The sequence below is a fragment of the Chiloscyllium plagiosum genome, unplaced genomic scaffold, assembly GCF_037043375.1.
Source record: "Chiloscyllium plagiosum isolate Xiang-an unplaced genomic scaffold, Cpla_swu_hap1 HiC_scaffold_2, whole genome shotgun sequence".
NCBI classification, from domain to species: Eukaryota; Metazoa; Chordata; class Chondrichthyes; order Orectolobiformes; family Hemiscylliidae; genus Chiloscyllium; species Chiloscyllium plagiosum.
Window position 1 is genome coordinate 111857645 of NW_028270140.1, and position 20028 is coordinate 111877672.

Genomic DNA, 20028 nt, shown 5'->3' on the forward strand with positions numbered 1-20028 from the left:
GGCGGCTGGTACAATTACAGCCTTAAAGGCATCTGGATGGATATATGAATAAGAAGGGTTGAGATGGATGTGAGCCAAATGCTGGCAAATGGGACTAGATTTATTTCAGATATCTGGTTGGTATGACAAGTTGGACCGAAGGGTCTGCTTCCATGCTGTATACCTCTATGACTCTCTGATACTAATTGCCTCCTTTGGCTTTTCCAGATCAGGTTGCTGCATTTTATTGTGTAGAATGTGATGTACATCCTGCTCAATGTCCTCATCCTTCTCTTTGGAAGACTGCTGCTGCTGCTGTCACAACTTGTCAGGCTCTGTTAAATACCCTTTACCTACTCTCAATATGAAGAGCACAGCGTGGCTGGTGTCAGTAGTGCACTGTATCTAGATTGAACTCTAAGGGTCCCAGCCCAAGTCAAGCATCAAAACCTCACCTTTCGGAGATCCGTTGTCTGCTCCATTATGGTCAAAGAATGGGCTGCACTGAACTGACACTCTGCCTCAATCAGAGTCTTGTATGATGGAGTCATCAGCCATGGTCACAAAGGTAGCCCTTGTCCTTCAGTTACCATCCTTGTAAGGCATTTGGACCCTTGAACTACAAATTTCTCAAAGATGCAAGTCCCCGGGAACCTGTTCAGATTTCTAAGGTGTGGTATCAATCATCACAGGTGACTTGCGCATTGATAGGATGGAATCCTTTTTTATTGATGCTGTAACATAGCCTTACAATGCAACATTTATACATTCTATAGCACCCTGCACCTATGTTGCCAGAACTTACTGCCCAGGCTGTAGCACTGACCTCATTACAGAGAAATGAGATGAAGTGATGAGATCTGGTACAAATGGCATTGGTAACAGTCTTGATACATTTATGTGTGGATAATTGAGAGATTCCATATAGGTATCTTGGAGTTCTGTGTAAAAAGCAATGCATAAAAGTTCAATGCAACTATTACCTTGATAACCACTGGGATAGGATAGCTACTCAGGTCCTGTTTCAGCAGATGGTATAGTTCCACGACAGTGTCCTGGACAACCACAGTCTGCATCAAAACTGAGCCTCGCCCATCCAGAGGAAATGGTATCGGAGACAAAAGACTCTCACCCTCCTTTACCCCCTGCACACCCTGAACGGACCTTCAATTGATGCCTCTTCATGTGGAGGCTGCTTGGCATTCGCTGGAGATTGTTGACAGTCCTGGGCTTACTGGAGCATCTGTTCATCTTTCAGTCCTCTGCATTTTGTTGCTTCACCACAATGGTGACAGTAACCCCTGCTGTGATTGGATTCATCAGACACGCTAGCGATGACCCACTGTAAGGAATGTAAGAAACAGAACAGGTCCTTAGTAATGGGAGCAATCAGCATTCACATCACTCACAACTGACAGTTTATATCCTCTTCCGCACAATGGGACATGCAGCACTCTGACAAGGAGCACCTTGGAATGCCTTAAAGTGCTGCTTTGACATAGCTTATTCTAAAGAAGGCACCACCAGTCACACAAAGATACAGTATGAGATTTTAAGTTCTACATGAGTACTGAAGCCTTCTCCTCCCAGCCCCACATCACCCAAGAAAGGCAGCATTGCATACAAGAGCATGTTGCAGAATATTGATGGCTCTAGGTGAGAGGACATCAGTTCTGCATCATGGTGCAGCCTGTGAAATCTCACAATTTCTTTGTGCTTTGTGACCCACAGGTACCACTTTTAAAGTCACCTGTGATGATTTCTGCTTCACAGAGATGACTGCTTTCAATCTGCAATGACAAATGACATGGTCAAGATTACGTATGACCAGCATTTGCACCCCATATACTTGGACACTGCATGTATTTCACATGCACGATGCTATGATTAAGGTAACTTCAGCCCGCAAGTGTTTTACTGATGCAATTGCCCCTTGAAGAGCCTCCCATCACTCAAATATGGAGTCCACAACAACAGATTCCACCCCCACTCCGGATAAGGTCACAGTAATTTTCCGTTTATACCTCACTCTTAGGAGTCAAGTGCATATGGAAGGCCTCCACCCATTCCTCCTAAAAATCCTCCATGGTCCACGGTGGCAAAGTGGTTAGCACTGCTCCCTCACAGTGCCAGAGACCCGGATTCAATTCCCACCTTGGCAATTGTCTGTATGGAGTTTACACATTCTCCCCGTGTCTGCGTGGGTTTCCTCCGGGTGTTCCGGTTTCCTCCCACAGTCCAAAAATGTGCAGATTAGGTGAATTGGCCATGCTAAATTGCCCATAGTGTTAGGTGAAGGGGTAAATGTAGGGGAATGGGTCTGGGTGGGTTGCTTTTCAGAGGGTCGGTGTGGACTTGTTGGGCCAAAAGGCCTGTTTCCACACTGTAAGTAATCTAATCTAACTGGCACCTTTAGACTGCCCATCACCACTGGTCTTCCCCCACATGTCCTGACACACCACCTGCAATTACGACTATAATTCTTATCTAAACCTCCAGATCCCATTCCTACAGTTTAGTCCTGCCTACCATTGTACTCTACAGGTCCCCACTGAGGCTACAGCGGTGGTGACCTCCAATAACACAGTCCTCCCATGAACGACTGTCCCCTTCCTTTATATGGAGAAATAAAGGGAATTCAATGTGGGAGGGAGCCAAGGGGCCCTCCCATTTATCTCTCAGCCCCTTTGGGCACATACCCTTGCCTCCCCCCAACACATTCCTGATGAAAACGTTGACTCTCCTGCTCCTGCTGCCTGGCCTGCTATGCTTTTCCAGCACCACACTTTTTGACTTCTCCCTTTATATGTTGAATTTCTGCTCTTCACAATTCCCAGCCCTTTGTATCTTAGGTTGCTGCTTCCAAACTCCAGCACCTTAAATTCCCCAATCCCAACCACACAGCATTCTTGTAAAATTCTAATACCCATTATTAGCATCAGATAATAAATATTGTCCTATATTTCCAGCTAGGATCATTAATATTGCAAGCAATAACACTCTCATGCAGCATTAGTTTATGAAGAGATCAGATCGCCGCTCTTAATTAAACCAGAAAGCAAATATTTTATGTTAATAGCATTGTGCAATATTACTACTTTGACAGACAAAGAATCCCCAGAGGTATTTATATTGCCTCAGCAGTAACACACATCCTGGTGACTGCCTCATCCCTCATTAACGTGTACAGTATGTACCAAGTGACAGCAAATTAATATTTGGGGACAAAATTCAATGCTTGTAACCTAGAAAAAGAAAACCTTCTAAGTTTTCTTTTATATATTTAATATAATAACCACAATAATGAATCAGACATGAAATAACATCCTTATTTCATACAACAGCTGAAATTGGATCACCTTTCTCACAGGGCAGAAAGATTAAGTAACTCCTAAGCAACAACGTGGAATGATTGAATAACATAGGTCTTCACTGTTAGTGAGAAGCATTGGAGCTATCAGGTGGCTTTGGGCAAAACAACCTTTAAGAGACCAGAAGATAAAGACTGAATTGTTCACAATTGTATCTCTGCTTTTCTAATTAGCAAGTCTGAAGATCCTGCTGAATGATGCTTCTCGCTATAGAATTATTTCCATTCTCTGTCATGCCATGTAACTTTATCACAATGTTTCAATACCTCAGGAATCTCATGAGAGCACAGAATGGGTTAACAGGTCAGAAGACAAATCAGACACAACTTAAGTCTATGGAAAAGACTCTGGAAAATCTTGTGAGATGTAATGCAGATTCCTGATTCACTGTAATTTACACACTCCTGGCAATTTCACTGCACAAAGTCTGCTTGCAATAAATTTTCATAAGCATCAAAAAGTAATGAACTCCAGCTATGATTCTACCCTCTGTTCACGAGATAATTTTCAAAGACCAAGACCAGCTAGCCCATCACATCAGCATTCAGAATGGCCTTAAAAGTCACGTCCTCTAAACTTTTATTTGATTTGATCTATTAATGTGGCATGTACCAAAATACAATGAAAAGTATTGTTTTGCGTGCTATATAGGCAAATCATTCCTTACAAAAGTATCTCAGAATAATAGAACAGAATGCAAAAGATATTGTTGCAGCTACAGAGAAGATGCAGAGAAAGATCAACTCTATGCAAAAGGCCCATGCCAAAGTCTGATAACAGTAGGGAAGAAGCTGTTCTTGAAATTGTTGGTATGTGTTTCCCAACTTCTGTATCATCTGCCTGATGCAGGAGGGTGGAAGAGTGTAGCTGGGGTGGAAGGAGTCGTTGATTATGTTGACTGCTTTCCCAAGGCAGCGAGACGTGTGAACAGAGACAATGGATGGAAGCCGAGCTGATTCCAGGGATTTCACTCGCCATTTTACAACCAGATTTTCAAGCAAGAGCTATCTCACAACAGTCACAGCAAGTAATAAATGCTGCTACTAATCTTCAGGCAGCTTTGTGGTTTTCTTGGTGGTCTTTTAAACAAAAATTCAGGATTTTTTTCAAGATTTTCAAGAATTCCACAAGACAGCCTGAAGTCAGAAGCAGCTGCACAAGCAACTATCCATGAAACAGACCTGAAAGATTAGATTTGTTTGAAAAAAATCAGAACTGACTGTCAGCTTTATTTTCATTATTGTTAATGTTGGTTTTTCAGACCTGAAAATTTGGCTGCTCAGTGTGGCCAATGATGTGAATGACAATATCCCCAGGCCCGCCCAAGCCTGAATCCCAGAGTTTTGCAAATTGTCGAACACTTCTACCAGCACTGGCTTTACTAAAATTAAAAATCACTATCGGCCTTCCAGTTCACAAGCATTAAATGGCACAGTGTAGTTATATTAGAATGGCACATACAAACTAAAGTTGCTGCAAATATTTAAGACAAATAATTACAAGTTTAATACCTTTTTGACCATGCAGTGAGTGCTAATGACTGCCAAATAATGGATCTGGGTTATTGATATTGGAACTTATAAAAATATCAAAATTAAAACTTTTATAATTTTTGTCTGCTTCTGCCCATTTATCATTTTCTGTAAATCCATGTCTTTCTTTCACTCTCTTTTTCACATTTCTCTACCCTACTTGACATTACATTTACCCCCTTTAGTTTGCTCTCTTTCTCAGTCTTGCCTCTCATTATTTCCTTATCTCATAGTTTTAGAAGAGTTGCAAATGGTGCTGAACATTGTGCAGCTATGAGTGAACATGCCCACTTCTGACTTTATGGTGGAGAGAAGGTCATTAGTTAGGCCATGTCACTATTTTCCCTGCTACAGCAAAGTCTGGCCACAGTGTAGAAAGTTAATGAATGTTGATTGGAATCAATACAAAGAATTGATTGTGTTCAATGATACACGGAGATCATTCACGTAGAGAAGCTGCTGACTGCAATAGCAAAGTGTACCTGAGGAAACCAATTAGTTAACAAAAGCCATGAATAAATGGACCATTGCCGACAGAATAGACAGAGCAATTTGGAATCAGATAGCTACAAAAAGGAACCAAAGTCTCTATCATACTAATTAAAAGTAAATAGTACAAGGCAAGCACAATATTGCAACCCACTTTTGATTTCAGCTGACACCCTTAAGTGAACTTTGTTGTATCTGATATCATCTGGAATCTGAAAGTAAATTAGATTTTAGTCATTCTCAATCAAGCCTCAGAAGTGGAGAAGAGGAAGCAAGCAGATGCAATGTACCATATCTAATAAGATAATCCAGAGAAATAAGGGAGCCATGGCATCTCTCAAGGTTATTGATAGAATTGACTGAGTTCATGCAACCAACAGAAAGAGATGTTACTCCCATAATTCCTGATATTAGTTCCTTTATTTGATCGTCACTAGTTTATCGTTGCTAAAATGTATTTATCCCCTTGGAAATCTCCTCTATATTCCATTTAGCAAAGAAAAGCACAATGTCCTAAATGAACTTGTCAGTACTGCAAGTTCAAAACTATTTTTCAGGATCCTCAATACGTTTAAAATGAGTGACTGCCACACAAGAACAAGAATCCATTCACTCTGAGCAAGCAACAGAATATCAGAAAGGACAAATGTTGATATAGGTTGATGTGCTTTTCAGAATGTTCCAAGGCTGGTGTCATATAATGCTTGGCTGTTGAATTCTTCACACTTTACTTCTCTAGAAAGCTTCAAGACTAGAAGTCAAAGGCAGAGGGCAGTGAAATTACAGGTATTCAGTAGGAGCAACAGACAGTGAAGTAAAGCCAGATTACCTAACATTATAACATAGGAACAGGATTATACCATTCATCCTCTCAAACCTGTTCTGCCATTGTATGTCATGACTGATCATCTACACAATGTTGTATACTCACACTATCCTCATGTCCCTTAACGTCATTAGTCTCTAGAAATATATCAAGCTCTCTCTTGAATTTACTTAATGACTGAGCTTCCACATCCTCTAGGATAGGGAATGTCAAAGATTCCAATGTCAAAGGGGAAAGTGGGAGTGACTACCCTTGACATTAAGGTATTATTTGGTTCATTATTTTGTCTTGGAGTCCTAGCAACCTTGAAAGCAATGAAATCAGCAATAAAACCTTCACTGGTTTAAGTCCTACCTAGCACAAGGGAAGATGGTTGTTGTTGAAGGTTAATCATCTCAATTCCTACAGGAATTCCTCAGGGGAGTGTCCATGACCCAACCTTCATCAGCTGCTTCATCTATGACCTTCCATCCATCAAATGCCCAGAGACAGGGATGTTCATTTATGATTGCACAATGTTTAGAAACATCTGAGAAACTGAAGCAAACCAGGTCTATGTGCAGCAAGATCCAAACAATATCCAGATGTGAATTGATTAGTGGTAAGTAACATTCATGCCATACAATTTGGCAGGCAATGGCTATCACTAACAGGACAGAATCTAACCATTTCCACATGAAATTCAATACCATTACCACAATTAGATCCCTCACCATCAACATTCTGGGTATTTACTATTGTCCAGAAACTGAACTGGACTAGCTAACATAAATAGTGTGGCTACAAGAACCTGTTGGAGGCTGCAAATTCTGCTATGAGTAACTCCCTTTCTGACTGTGCAAAGCCTGTCCACCATCTACAAGGCACAAATCAGGATAGAATACTCGCTATTTGCCTGAATGAGTTCAGCTCCAACAACACAGGAAGCTTGACACTATCCAGGACAAAGCAGCATGCGTGTTTAGGGTACCACTCCAACACCTTGAGCATCCACTTCCTCCTTCAAATATGCACAGTGGCTGACTGTTTTCCATAATAAAGATGCATTGATGCTGCTTGGGAAACCTACTTTGACCGTGTCTTCCAAACTTACTGCCTGTATCACTTAATGACAGCATATAGTGCAAAACATTAATATCTACAAGTATATTCCAATCATACATTATCCTAACTTGGAAATATCACTGTTTCTTCAGTGTTGCTTGCTCTGTATCCCAAAATTTCCTTCCTAATAGAATGGTATGTGAGTTAGACTGCAACAGTTCAAGACGTTTTTTTCACCATCAACTTCTCTAGAAGAATGCAGTGTGAGCAATAAATGCTCGACTTTGCCAAAAAAGTTCAAGTGAATGAAAGAACGAAGCACCAGCAGCTAAAGCAACATCTGCAGCAGAGAGAAGGCTGTGATTGAAGCTTTATCAAGACATCTTTTCAGAAGATATGTCACCACTTGTCAAAGCATGCTTCTTGTATTGCAGTGCCTGTATTAAATCTAAAATGCATTTGTCTTAAACTTCCATTACTGCTTGAATGATCATTGACCGAAAATACAAGCCAAATAATCACTGATGTACAAAGTATCAAAATCATCTTCATATAACTACATGACAAATCTTCCCAAAAATAGGTGAAAAACCACATAAAATTTAACATAAACATGGAAGGACCCTGATGACTTTCCTATTTTCCTAATGCTTAGTCCATCAGTCTATGTAAGTGCCAATGAAAAGTGAAGGTTTTGAAACATTAATATATGCTTGAAATAACAATGGGCCTGTTGATATGGAAATGGCCTTTAATGTGGTGGAGGAGGGGTAGTGGCCCATTGGTGAGCCAGCTCAGGGTTCAGGACTCTCTCAGTTATATCTTTTACCCTTTTTATTCTTAAACTATTCAAAATGGTGCTGGATTGTGGTGACTGTTGAAGCATTTCACTGTATTTTACTGTCTTATTCACTGTAGAGTGCAAGTGACAATAAATAAATCATTCATTCATTCTATCTATCACTGCAGCAAAATTGTGAGAATTATTATTTCCTCTTGGTTCATCCACAACCTGTTCTGCTCTATTTCTCCCAAATAGGAAGTGCTGTAGTAATCTCAGTTTTGTCCCTGCCAATGAGCCAAAAACTCTAAGTTCAAGTCCCACTTGGGACTTGATGTCCTATGGTGGTGTGTTCACAATGTGACCAAACAGGTGGAATTTCAACTTGTAAATCTTGCTACCATCTGTCAATGACAGGCAGTAAAAGCAGGAGGTATTCTGAAATAAAAGTAGTGTTGCAGATGCTGTAGACCTGAAATGAACACAGAAAATCCTGGTAAACTCAAAATGTTTGACAGCATGTGTAAAAAGAGAAAAAAGTTAACATTTTGAGTGCAATATTCATCTTCTGTGCAGTTTCAGAGATAGGAATCAAAAAGTGAACTCTTGTTCCTTCTCCGCAGATGCTGTCTGTTTTTGTTATGGCAGATGTCCTGGTCAGGAGGTTGGTCAGTTCAGTTGATTGGATATCTAGTTTGTGATGCAGAGTGATGCCAACAGTGAGGCTTCAATTCCTGCACTGGCTGAGGTTATCATGAAGGGCTGTCCTTCTCAACCTCTCCCTTCGCCTGAGATGTGATGACCTTCCAGTCATCTCTCTTTCTTTCTTTGTCTCTCTCTCTCTCTCTCTCTCTATGGTCCATTTGAAGGATGGTGACTTCACCTTTACCCTTACCATTCTGGTCACCTGTGTGCTGGAAAGTAAATTGATGCTTCTCCCATCACTATCCAGAGCTCCAGATTACAATTAGCATGTAAAAGTCTGTGATGCCACAGCAACCAAGACTACTTGGCACCATGGTTGGTCCATTTGACTAGAAGGCTGGTATGAATCTGATTGGTATCAACAATCTGTCGTTGGACCTGCAACCTCTCCCTGCCTGTGCTGGAGAACATGGGGCTGTATGCCAGACAGTGAACTGAAGAAAAACATTGTCTGAATATATCCATTGTGCTGCCAACCTGAGGGAAAGCAACTTTATCAGGCTAATCTGCAGTTGTACCATCTGAACACCAAACAGGATTATGGAACATTGTAATTGCTGTAAAATCAGACTATGTTTTCATTAAAATCCCTCAAATCCTTAACAAGGATACATTGACTGTATTAAAATGCTGCTGTTAACTGGCAAGGTCAGCATTTATTCCCCAGCCCTAATTATTCTTGAGAAGTTGATGGTGAGTTGGCTTCTTGAACTGTTAACTATTGCTGTCTGCAGGCTATCGGTACAGAGTTCCAAGATCTTAGCCCATGCACGTTTTTGTGTGTGTGTGTGTGTGTCTGTCTGTCTGTGTGTGCCTGTACCTGTCTGTCTGTGTGTGCCTGTGTGTGTCTGTCTATGTGTAATGTGAAGAAGCCTTGGCTATGAAACATCCTGTGACTGTGTGCCAGAAATGGAAGAAAGTACTGCCAAAGTGGTGATTGCATTGCCAATCGGGCAGCCTGTTTTGAATAGGGTGATATCAGAAATGGACATGGTCGCATTCAGTACGAATAGTGAAACACAACTAATGGAAGAAGGAGATCACATGAAATCCACATTTGGTATGGTAGCAGAACTCAGCATGAGTAAACTCAAAGCTGAAACATTTCCAACTATCTTCATCCTGAAGTTCTGGGCAGATAATCCATCTTGGACTCCTTCTACACTCTTAAGCCATTCTGCAGCAAGTCTGATTCACTCCAGAGGTGTCATGAAGTCGTTATTCACACTTGTCATGGCACTGGGTCTGGAAACATTGTGATGAACTTAGCTCTAAAATTTCACATGCCCCTAGTCAAGTGGTTCTTGCCAAGTAAAACACTTGGATCCACTTAACAATGGAGAAAATTGCTGACCTTTGTTCCACCCACAGAAAACAGGACCAGTCAGCTCCGGCCTATTGGTCTATTTTATCAGCAAAATGATGATGAAATTATGTCATCAGTTATGCCATCAAATGATACCTATTTAATATGATAGAAATATAACAACTGGGACTCAAAGTTTGGACAAAAGGGGAAAGACCTGTAAGAAAACTGGAACATGGGACCTGAAGCAATGCATAGTCGAGTGTTTAAACACTGAAGACAAGCAGCATTGATGTCTCCTCAAAAGTATCAGGAGTCACATCTCTTTATATTGATGGGTCCCTTACCTTTATGATTAAACAAGGTTTATTCATAGCAAATCAATTAGAGCGACTTTAATGAATTTGTTTGGACATACCATCAAGCCAGGTGGAAGTTGAACCCACGCCGTCTGACCCAGAAACAGGGACACTATTACTGTGACACAAAAGCCTGCCAATTGATTATAAAATTATACTTAATCTATTAATTACTGAACTTAGATTTCTGTGCCAAATTTAATGGGCAAATAATATGTAAATACCACAACTTCAAAAAACCAACAGGCAGTGCAAGGCTGAGATGCCATTTTTAAGAAACTATGGTGATCAACTTGTGATGATGCAGTGTAAGAGTGTTGCTATTGTAAGACTGTATCTATTTCTTTCCAGATAGCTGGCTGATTTTCACATTAATAATGACATCTGTGTTAATGTTCCATTTTTTCACCAAGGGAGAGAGAGACTGCCTAAAAATGTCATACCAAGATTCAACATCACCTCATGAACTAATAAAGTGGATCATTAAAGTGAATCCAGAAACAGATTATAATGGAATTATAAACTGGATTATTCATTCTGCACTTAATAAAGAAAGACAAATAAAAAGATAGTTACCAGTTATAATGGTTCCATTTAGGTAAATGTTTGCAGTGGAGTCTCTTAAAGAACAGCCACAACTTTTAAAATAACCCATTAATAATCGCAAACATTTTTAATGAAAATGCTGTAAGTGAAATGATGCAGTTGATATTGAGCTATATGGGAAAGTGGACTATTCTAAGAGACCAGACATATCCAGAAATCTGCAGATGCTGGTAACACAAATTATACAGAAAAATATACTAATTACTGAGAACAAATGAGTGTCACAAAGGCACTACATAACAGAATATATGGAACACCAGAAACAGAGTCAGAGAATAAAAGAATACAGTTTTGACTTTCCTTGATTTCTCCCCTTTTGCTCCTCCTGCAGGTCAATTAGGAACAAGGAAAATAATGCTATTATAAAGTGACTTTGGTGTTATCAGATCATAATTTTCTTTTGAAGTGCAGTCACTATTGCTCTCAAAGCACTGGAAAAACTCTGTTAAACAAGTAATATTCGGGGTGGGGTGCATGGACAGGCCAGAGAGAGTTAAGAATCAAAAGCATGCACAGTGATCAGAGAGGGAAAATGAAAGCTAAGAACGTGCATAATTGTGTGAAGGCCTGGGACCCAAAAGCTTACTCAGTGGTGTAGGTTTACAAGTTATACGGCTTAAAGATTGCACAGTAAGGGGAGTTGTTAAATGGGTAGGAGTGTGTTCAGAGGTTGTTTCTAACTCGGAAGAAATGTGGGAAATTTCATTAAAATGCTGTGTGTGGCATTGTGTTATAGAGTGGTCAGTATTCTGTTGAGAATCCGGTAACCTCAACATGATTCAGAGTCTTAGCAACAAATTTCCTCAACACTTTGAAGCGGCTTTCAAGAAGGCATTGGTTGATTATTTGGATCAAAATAATGTGCAAATGTATGAAGATAAAGCAAGAGACTCATAGTAAATAATTAGACTGTTTTATTGAGCTGGTACAGGCAGGGATGGGGATGCAGGGCCGAATGGCCTCCTCTTGTGTTTTAACACTTCTTTGATTCTATGATCAAGTCATACTTCTTCATGTTTGCTAGTTGAGCATAAAGTAACATAATGCTTGATTCCCTTATTCCCAATTTGCGATATTGTATTGTACTTACAAAGCATTTATATCTGTAATGTCTTTAGAATATTGAGACAATTCAACATTGTAGTGTTTGGTTGAAGATTTCTGACAATAACTAAAATTATCAAGAAAAAAACAAAAATTGTCAACAAATATTATGACAAGTTTAAATACTTGGTGCCCATAGTGATTATGTCATAAATGGATTTATTGACATTTCCTGTCATACCAGCACCTGCCTCATGATCATCCCTATTACAGCCTATCCCACCCTTCCTGTGCCAACCCTAACTCTTTATTGCTTTCATCCTGCTCTTGCCATTCACTTGTTTCCTATTATTCCCAACCTCATAGAAAATATGTCTCTGTCCAGGATAGCTTTATTTGTAGTAAAAACACAGTGTTAAAGAAATCTTTCATTGGAAAACAAGTCATATTGGACTGCAGCATTTTATGTTTTTATTTGAAAGTTCCAGCATCCACAATACTTTGCTTTTCTTAGTTTTACTGTAGCTTTACATTGCACTGTTTTTGGTTCTCCACCAAATACTGACAATTCTACATTGAACTTCACTTCAATTATCTGTCTATGTGGTTCTATGTGGCACTGCCCATCAACAGAGGCATCCCTCAATTTGACAAATCAGGGTAGAGAAACATAAGGTGAGATCATTATAGATTAATCAAAACCAATTTAATGTACAGGGCTAAAGTAAGGACTACAGATGCTGGAGATCAGAGTCAAGAGTGTGGTTTTGGAAAAGCGCAGCAGGTCAGACAGCATCTGAGGAGCAGGAGAATCGATGTTTTGGGCATAAGCCCTTCCTGATGCTTGCTCCTCGGATCTGCCTGACCTGCTGTGCATTTCCAGCACCAGTGTAATGTACACTCTAAATACAAGTGTAACTAATTTCTCCAAGCCTTATTTTTTTTTAATCTTTAAATAGTTGCCAATGAATGTTAAATAATTAAGAAGCAAATTAGTGCCTTGAAAGGTGTGAGTTTATGCTTGTCTTCTTACTTTAGTTAAATGTTGTATGTAGCCAGACAAATGCTTCCCAACAAATATGGAAAAACAATAAGCCATTCAATCTGGCCTTCACCACAGCTACACTCAACCTAGTACATGATTTTCTGACTAACACCATGGAACATCTGTAAGCAATTGGGATTACCAACTGTCAACATAATTTTTAATGGTGTTTGATCCAGAGAAGCTATTTGCAGGACTGAGGGGGAGAATGTAGCAAAATATAAATCAGGTGCAGTTAACAATCTGAAATAAATAAGATTTAATTAATTGGAATTAAGTACATCTGAGACTATTTTAATGAATTAAAATCAAAATATCTACAAAGATAAAAGAAAATATAAATTAATCATAAATATATTCACAAAACTTTAAATAGAAGTGTAGTTTTATTGAAACAGAATGAATCCATTGGTATCATCACATTGGTCCTTTTATACAGGCCACCTTATTATTCTTAAGGTGTGATCTAAATAATTAGAGATGTTAACAATATATTTAACATTTCAATTAAATAATTCCTATTCCAATTGCTTGGAGCAGGTTTTAGCTCGAGCATTTTAAGACAATGTAGATTATCTGTAAACAAACATTACTTTGTGTTTATCCAAGCTCAATTCAAAAGAGGTAAATAATTTAACATTTCACAACCAGCTAACATTCAAATAAAGATCTCAAAGGCAATTTGGAATGGGCAATAAATGCTGATCCAGCCAGTGGTACCCACATCCCATAACATGATAAATATTTTTTAAAATCCAAGGACTTCCAGACCTGTATTGACGGTAAATTTGAAGTACAGAGCATTTTAATTTCATTCATTCTTTGAGATAGGTTGAGCATTTTTATTCAATCTTCGTTTGTGTCTGAGAAAGCAGTCAAGAATTGTCATAATCCATGTGGTGAAGGCTTGCACAATGTTCTCTTACAGAAAGTTCCAGAATTTTAATCCAGGAATAATGAACTATATGTTCAGAAGATGTGAGCATGCACCAACTTGGCTCAATGAAGGAGCAATTATAAAGTTCTCTTGAAACTTGACTCTTAAACCAGAGTTTTTCATATAACAAGTTTTGCTGTTTGGAAATTAGGTTTTTTTATGACATGATCTTTTCAATCTCAGGGAAACAAAGTTATTCCTCAAATGTTATTGAGGCCATTAGATATAAATTTGATATTTCAACTCCAGAGAAAACAGTTCCCAATTAGATTTTCATTTACTACAATTATAAACAAATCACAGCCTTTTTTTTTCTAGATTTGTATTTGTACTCTTAGGGCTGTTTTTGCAGATGGACAGCTTTATGCGACTTGTGCCTAGATTGAGAAGATTTAATTCTGTTAAAATTTTTATTAAATAAATATCAGGAATTTTGCACTTGGAGAACATTTGCAATAATTAGACTGCAGATCTTTTGTGACTCTCTGCTAGTTGGTGCAAATATTCATGTGGAAAGAATTACTCTGATCATCATGTGTGGCATCTTCCTACTTATGTTCTTCACTCTGGTCAGCACTTTTCATGAAAACATAAATACATTCATTCTTGAATCCATGCTTCGAGGGAAGCTGTACGTCCATGGTGTTCCCACGCAGCCTTTTACTTCTCAGTGGTGAAGATTGTGAGTTTCAGAGCTGAGACCAAGGAAGCTTTAATAAGTTGTTGCTGTGGATCCTGTAGGCTGTACATATTGCAGTCATGGTAGACACGAAGCAGAGGAATGAACATTTAAAGTAGAATAAAGGTACCGATCAAGTGGAATATTTTGTCTTCAGTTCTGCCGAGATTCCTGAGTTTTGATCTACCTCCAACTGTCTAGTCATGTAAAAAATATTTCCTCAAATTCTTCATGCATTGTAGATGGTTGAGAGACTTAACACAGATAGGGAAACCATTGGCTTAACAATATCTACTCTCTTACCTGCATGTATGTGACTAGTGCAAGTGAATTTCTTGTCAAAGGCAAGCCTCTGGGATATTGATAGTTGAGAACTTTATGGTGTTAATGCAATTGCATGTCGAGGATGCAAAGTTAGCTCTCTCTTATCAAAGAAGGTCATTGTCTCTAGATGTTGCAAGTCCAAGTTGGATGTTGTCAACATCCAACTATCTGAAAGCACAAATGCTCTCATTTCCTGAAAAGGTGCAAATCAAGCTGGATAATGGGCAATGCCAATACCATCCCTGCTTATGTCCTATGTCATTGGCTGAACCCAGCAGAGTTTGTGGCACAGTCACAGTTGGCAGTGAGGCAGAGTTCAATACTGACTTTGGACTCCATGAAATTTCATGGTGTCAGGTCAAACATGGTGAGAAACCTCCTGCTAATTACAATGTATTGTAAGTGATTATCAGCAGCAGCATAATTGTATTCCAACATAATGAAAGATCAGCATTTCCCACACAAGGATGTCAGGAGCAGAACCTGACATACTTAAAAATGTGCCAACAACATGCTGAAGGCACAGCACAAACAGCATAAGAAGGAAGTGATAGACAGAGCTAAGTGATTTCACAACAATTGAATCAGACCTAAGGTTTGAAGTCCTGCCACCCAGTTGTGAATGGCGGTCAACAATTAAACAATTCACTGGAGGAGGAGATTCCACAAACATCCCCATCCCCAATGATGGGGGAGCCCAACACATCAGTGCAAAAGAGAAGGCTGAATAATTTGCAACAATACATTGGTGACAGTGACGATAACTGCCACACATTTACCATAGCCATGGAGAGGGAAACAAGCAGGTACTATGGGAAAATATTTAATTGCGACAAGGAAATTATGATGCTATCAGACAGGATTTGGGAAGTACAAATTGGGAGCACTTCTGGCTTTATGTTGATGGGAGGACAATTGTTGAAGGCTGTTAAGGTTGGAAACTGCACTGAGAAGTTTGTGGAACAATCTCCTAAGATTCATTGGCCTCCAACAATCACATCAGCCACTGGGGAATTCTCTCCTGTTCCTCCTGAATTTGTTACTAATGACAACTGCTTGAAGCTGCACTCAGTTGAATGCTGTGTTACTTTACTGATGTATAACAATGCAACATGAACTAAAGGCAAGTTAAAGTTAACATAACCCTACAGGACAACAAGGCTGCTATCTCATTAGAGAGAGATGGTTGGTGATGGTTTAACCTGAAGGTCACAATGCTTAAGGCAAAGGGATAAGTTGAGAAGGAGCCTCAGCCAGTACAGAACTCGAACTCATACTGTTGGCATCATACTTAATTGCAAACCAGCCATTGAGCCAACATGAGCTAACTGGCCCCTTAACTTATAAAGAAAGATATGCTTTTCTATACTATGTGCTTTCTCCCTGCCTGAATGCTTGCAGCTGCTGAAAAATCTCAATTCCACAAGCTTCAGGCAATGAACAGGTTCTAATATTTTTCAAAACTGATTGAAAAAGTATTCTAAAGGTCAATCTGATACAAATAAATGTACATACATGAGATAAATTGATCAATATGGATTAACATCAATTAATAATATCGTGATGAAATCTGTTGTGATTTGTAAGGTTGATGTATCATTGTACATTGAGCAAATGCAGTATTCTGCAAACTATTGACACCTGCAAGAGTTGAGGATAAAATAGATACGCTATACTAATCTTTATACTCTAATCTTTTCTCAGTCTGAGAGAGTCACAAAGTCATAGAGATGTACAGCATAGAAACAGACCGTTCGGTCCAACTCATCCATGCTGACCACATAACCTAAATTAATCTAGTCTCATTTGCCAGTATTTGACCCATAACCCTCTAAACGCTTCCTTTTCATATACCCATCCAGATGCATTTTAAATGTTAGCCATGATGTGCAAGTGCCAGTGTTGGACTGGGGTGGGCAAAGTTAAAAATCTCCCAACACCAGGTTATTGTCCAACAGATTTATTTTGAAATATTAGCTTTCAGAGCGCTGCTCCTTCATCAGGTAGCTGTCATCAAGTAGCTTCATCAGACAGCTACCTGCTGAAGGAGCAGTGCTGCAAAAGCTAGTACTTCCAAATAAACCCATTGGACTATAACCTGATTTTGCATGATTTTTAACTTTTAAATATTGTAATTGTACCAGCCCCCACCGCTTCTTCTGGCAGCTCATTTCATACATGCACCACACTCTGTGTGAAAATGTTGCCCCTTAAGTCCTTTTTAAATCTTTCTCCTTTCATACTAAACCAATGCCCTCTTGTTTTGGACTCACCTAACCATGGAAAAGACCTTATCTATTTACCCTATCCATGTCCCTAATGATTTTATAAACCTCTATAAGGTCACCCCTCAGCTTCCAGGGAAAACTGCCCCAGCCTGTTTAGCCTCTCCCTATAGCTCAAAACCTCCAACCCTGGCATCATCCTTGCAAATCTTTTTTGAACCCTTTCAAGTTTCACAACATTCTTCCAATAGGAGGGAGACCAGAATTGCACACAAGTGGCCTAAGTATTGTTCTGTACGACCACAATGTGACCTCCCAACTCCTATACTCCATGCTCTGACCAATAAAGGAAAGCTACTAAATGCCTTCTTCACTATCCTATCTTAACTGAGACTCTACTTTTATGGAATTATGAACCTGCACTCCAAGGTCTCTTTGTGCAGCAACATTTCCCAGGACCTTACCATTAACTGTATAAGTACTGCCCTGATCTGCCTTTCCAAAATGTAGCACCTCACATTTATCTAAATCTGCCACTCCTCAGTCCATTGGCCCATTTGATCAAGAACCCGTTGGACTGTAAAGTAACTTCTTTGCTGTCCAATACACCTCCAAGTTTGGTGTCATCTCATCACCTCCTATGTTCACATCCAAATCATTTATATATATGACAAAAAACAGTGGATCCAGCACTGATCCTTGTGGCACACCACTGGTCGCAGGTCTCCAGTCTGAAAAACAACCCTTCACCAGCACCCTCTGTCTTCTATCTTTGGGACAGACTGTATCCAAATGCTAGTTCTCCCTGAAGTTCATGAGATCTAACCATGCTAACCAGACTACCATGAGGAACCTTGTCAAACACCTTACTGAAGTCCATATAGATCATGTCCACCACTCTGCCCTCATCAATCCTCTTCATTACTTCTTCAAAAAACTCAATCAAGTTTGTGAGCAATGATTTTCCACACACAAAGTCATGTTGACTATCCCTAATCAATCCTTGCCTTTCCAAATACATGTAAACCCTGTCCCTCAGGATTCCCTCCAACAACTTGCCCACCAGCAATGTCAGGCTCACCAATCTATAATTCTCTGACTTTTCCTTACCATCTTTCTTAAATAGTGGCACCACATTAGCCAACCCCCAGTCTTCTGGCATCTCACTTGTGACAATCAATGACCCAAATATCTCAGCAAGGGCCCAGCAATCACTTCCCTAGCTTCTCACAGAGTTCTAGGGTACACCTGATCAGACCATGGGGATCCATCCACCTTAGTGCATTTTAAGCTATCTAGCACCTCCTCCTGTTTCCTGTCAAGGATGTTGATATCATTTGAACTCCCCAGGTTAGGTTATTATTTTTAATCATTGTTAGACCTCCATTTATGTCTATTTGAAAATATTTCTTATATTCTATCAATCAGAACATGTTCAATTTCTTTACCTTAATCTTGGAACTGGCTAGATGGACTTCAGTGGTCTTCTAACTGATTATGCTGTGAATTAGTAGTTGTACAATCAATTTTAATATGAGATGTATATGTTATCAGTAAAGTCTCCATTTGTTATCATCCCTGACTACCTTGAATTTATTGGTTTTCTCAGTCATCTAGAAGGCAAGTCAGAGTCAACTACATTGTTGTATATCTGAAATCACATGTAGGCCAGACCAAGCAAGGATTATAAGTTTCTTTCACTAAGATAACATTTGTTACATTAAACATTAGTGGTTTATTAGTCCAGTGATGTTACCACTATGCCACCACTTAATACTATCTACTTCTAGTTGCAATTTTTACAATAGTTCCCTAAAATGATTTTGTTGAGGTTGTGTTACTAACCCTGACCATTCTTCCTGCTTGCATGCCAAGCAGTAGCGCAAATCAGGGTGGATTTTCAGCATATGGGTGATTAATTGCGTGAATCAATTCGTGCAATGCTTGTCTGTGTGCCTGTATCTGTGTGAGCTGCAGAATGCATTGTTGAATAATTATTGAAATATGATTGATACAGTGCAATTGAGAGCTGGTTGCTTGAAGCATTGATTCTTAATAAAGAGGTTAAAATTCTCATTGATAGCTTAGTGAGTCTTGACTTATACTAAAAACAATTTGTAGAATTTGAGAACCTACAGAAGTATAGTTAGCATATCCTTATTAATGAGCAATAAGCTAGGAACAGAGCACAATCACTTCATTTAGATTGTTAAACATCTGTATTATACGTAATAGGTCTACTTTATATCCGTAATTAGCTTCCTGTGAGTAATGCCTAATTTGGGATCTTATGAACAAATAACAGGATATTACCATTCATTTTTGTAAGATGTTGAACTATGGTTTTTAATTATTTGATTTGATTTTCTCATCATTATGAAAGCATTTTGAAAATTTTGTCTGAATTATGATATTCTCATTCTCAAAAGGTTTTGCGGGTAGCACCTGGATTTATGCATTAAAGAAAAACATTCCTTGAAACTTTAAAAGGCATTCTTTAAACTCTTCAGAAATAGTATTATGGCAACCAAATTTCTTAAAACAAGGAGTTTTTCCACTTTATCAAATGTGCTTTGAACATTATTGAGCACAATTTTGATAACATATTTGAAGCAAACTTTATTATGTCACTTCAACTTCCACCTATCACATTGCCAATGTTGATTTATTTCAATATTAAGTTTTAGTTTTAAGCTGTTCTCTGCAATGTAAGAAATTATATAAAGACAATGCAACTGGATCTGTATTAAATCTGTCTATTATTCTTCTTTTTGCA

General features: G+C 39.0%; 1 protein-coding gene across 7 annotated transcripts in view; it reads left to right on the forward strand.

The window, feature by feature from the left end:
- Positions 1–20028, forward strand: part of LOC122559186 (hyaluronan and proteoglycan link protein 1-like) — a 286292-nt gene that overhangs the window by 229219 nt on the left and 37045 nt on the right. The gene's annotated exons all lie outside the window — the stretch shown is intronic.